This window comes from Notamacropus eugenii, chromosome 4, assembly GCF_028372415.1.
Source record: "Notamacropus eugenii isolate mMacEug1 chromosome 4, mMacEug1.pri_v2, whole genome shotgun sequence".
Lineage (NCBI taxonomy): Eukaryota > Metazoa > Chordata > Mammalia > Diprotodontia > Macropodidae > Notamacropus > Notamacropus eugenii.
In genome coordinates, this window is record NC_092875.1 from 214156672 (window position 1) to 214159138 (window position 2467).

The 2467-nt window shown below is 32.4% G+C and overlaps 1 non-coding gene across 1 annotated transcript; it reads right to left on the reverse strand.

Annotated features, from left to right (window-relative positions):
• Positions 1-665: 665 nt before the first annotated feature.
• LOC140502874 (U6 spliceosomal RNA) lies at positions 666-769 on the reverse strand. The gene has a single exon (XR_011966609.1). It is a non-coding gene; the product is annotated as a U6 spliceosomal RNA (small nuclear RNA).
• Positions 770-2467: the final 1698 nt, after the last annotated feature.

Sequence of the window (2467 nt, forward strand, 5' to 3'; positions counted from 1 at the left end):
TACATGATGTTTAAGTTGTTCTTTTCTGGCTGATTGCAATATATTCTCTTTGATCTGGTAATTTTCAAATTGACCTACAATATTCTTTGGCATTTTCAATTTGGCATCTCTTTCAGGAGATGACTACTGGATTCTTTTGATGATTATTTTACCCACTGGTTCTAGGTCCTTATGGAAGTTTTCCTTGATGATTTCTTGAAAGATGTTGTCCAAGCTCTTTTTTTTCCATCATGGCTTTCTCGTAGACCAATAATTTTAAATTGTCTCTTCCAGATTTATTTTACAATTCAGTTGCTTTACCAATGAGGCTTTTTATATTTTTTCTATGTTTTCTTTCCATTGTTTGTATTTGATTGATTCTTGATATTTCATACAGTCATTAGCTTCCACTTGCATATTTCTAATTTTTAACAAATTGTTTTCATAATTAGATTTTGTACATCCTTTTGCATTTAGACTATTTATTTTTTAAGGAATTTTTCTTCTCGGTGAGGTTTTGTGTCTTCTTTTCCTTTGGCCAATTCTACTTTTTGAAGATATGTTTACTTCACTGTGCTTTTTGTTTCTTTGGCCAACTGTATTTTTTAAGGACTTCTTTTCAGTGGTCAATTTCTGCCCTTCCTTTTCTAACTTATTGACTCTATCTAGCATACCTCTCATTTCTTAAAATTATGGAAGGATTCATGAATTTACCAGTCATTATTGTTCAGGGGCCATGTTAAACTTCTCTTATCTTTCCAATTTTAATATATGTGCTGCCAATTCACACACTCCAATAATTTTCTAAAGAAAATATAAGGTGAATATTTTTATTATACCTTCTCAACACCTTGATTTTCATTTCTATTAAGTATTATAAAATGTATTATTATATATGCTTTTTACAAGAAAAGGAATTTTTATTGTTGATTCCCATAATATATTATCAACGGTATCTCTGTTTTCAATATCAGAGCGCTGTTATCAATGAGACTCTGAAAATTTTTTATTTATATAATCCTGTGATGTTCAAGTAAGAATATGCTGAACTGACACATTGAATGGAAAGCTTATTGATTTAAAAATATCTCTTGCTATAATGGTGAGGGAGAACACCTTTTGCAAAACTGTCAAAAAAAATATTTGTGAAAATTATAAAAGAGTGAAAATTTTGACACTTTTTCCTGAATGTTTGACAATGGCACAAGGTATCTTCTCCCCATGAGAAAAAAAATGTCTTTTTTCTTAATATTGACTTAATAAAAGGGGAGGGGACATATTTGGGCCTAGAGAACTGTCTTGCAATAATTTTACTTGATTAAAATTGTACCATAAAATAGTAAAGATATGTGTGCCTTTTGCTCTTTCTTTGAAGGATATGAAATTGATATTGCGCATCATGCTCATTCCCTCTTATAATGATCATGGCTACTAGATTTTTTCATGCTTCATCAAAAAAGCGAGTAATTTAGATTTTCTAATTTTGTGGTTGCCTACATATCCAGTGTGGTATCAAATCTTAATGCTTTTTCTTATTTTGTTTTGCAGTTACTTTCAGTCATGTCCAACTCTTAGTAACCCTATGTGGGGTTTTCTTAGAGACACTGCAGTAGTTTGCTGATTCCATCTGTAGCTCATTTTTCAAGTTTTAGACTAAGGCCAAAAGGGTTAAGTCATTTAAGGTTACATAGCTAGTAAGTATCTGAGGACAAATTTGATCTGAGTAAGAAGAGTCTTCCTAACTCTCAGCTTGGCATTCCATCAACTGTGCCATCTAGCTGTCTTTTCCAATATATCACCCCAATTAGCTTTTAATTCTTTATATCCATAAGTGTAAATGAAGGCTCAAATCAACATTTCATCAAAATGAGAAAATCTGGGCAATGATATGTACTACCATACAAACAAAAAGGTATTTAGCCAACTATATCATTATTTTCTTGAATGAATTTAGTGGAAATACTACCTCTCATTTTCTCTTCCCGGTCCATTAAATCAACCAATCCCATAGACAGACACACACATATACACACATTCATATATACCTATATGTGCATGTGTTTTTGTTTATATATGGAAAAGTAAACTATTATGAAGGCATACATGTACAAAATATACTAGAGGGATCCTGAAGCTCAATCTGATTTGTGATTCTGATAATTGTTTGGAAGTACCATGAGTTCCCAATATAATTGTTGTTGTTTGTCCTTTGTTTTCAAAGAAGATCATGACATCAGGAAAGTAATATCATGAGACACAAGTGAATTGTATTTAAATGAGGGAGGGCTGTGCAAAGTGCCTAGCCCCATTTTCTCCTCTGGAGCCATCTGCATCCAGGGACCAGATATAGATCAGAGTAATTGGAGATGACTCAGGATGCAGTGTGAAACCTTGGACTTTTCATGCCAAGGTCTTTAAGAGATTTCAGTTTGACTGAGGCAACACCATTCAGTGATTAAGACTAAATATAAAACGGGACAAAGAATGG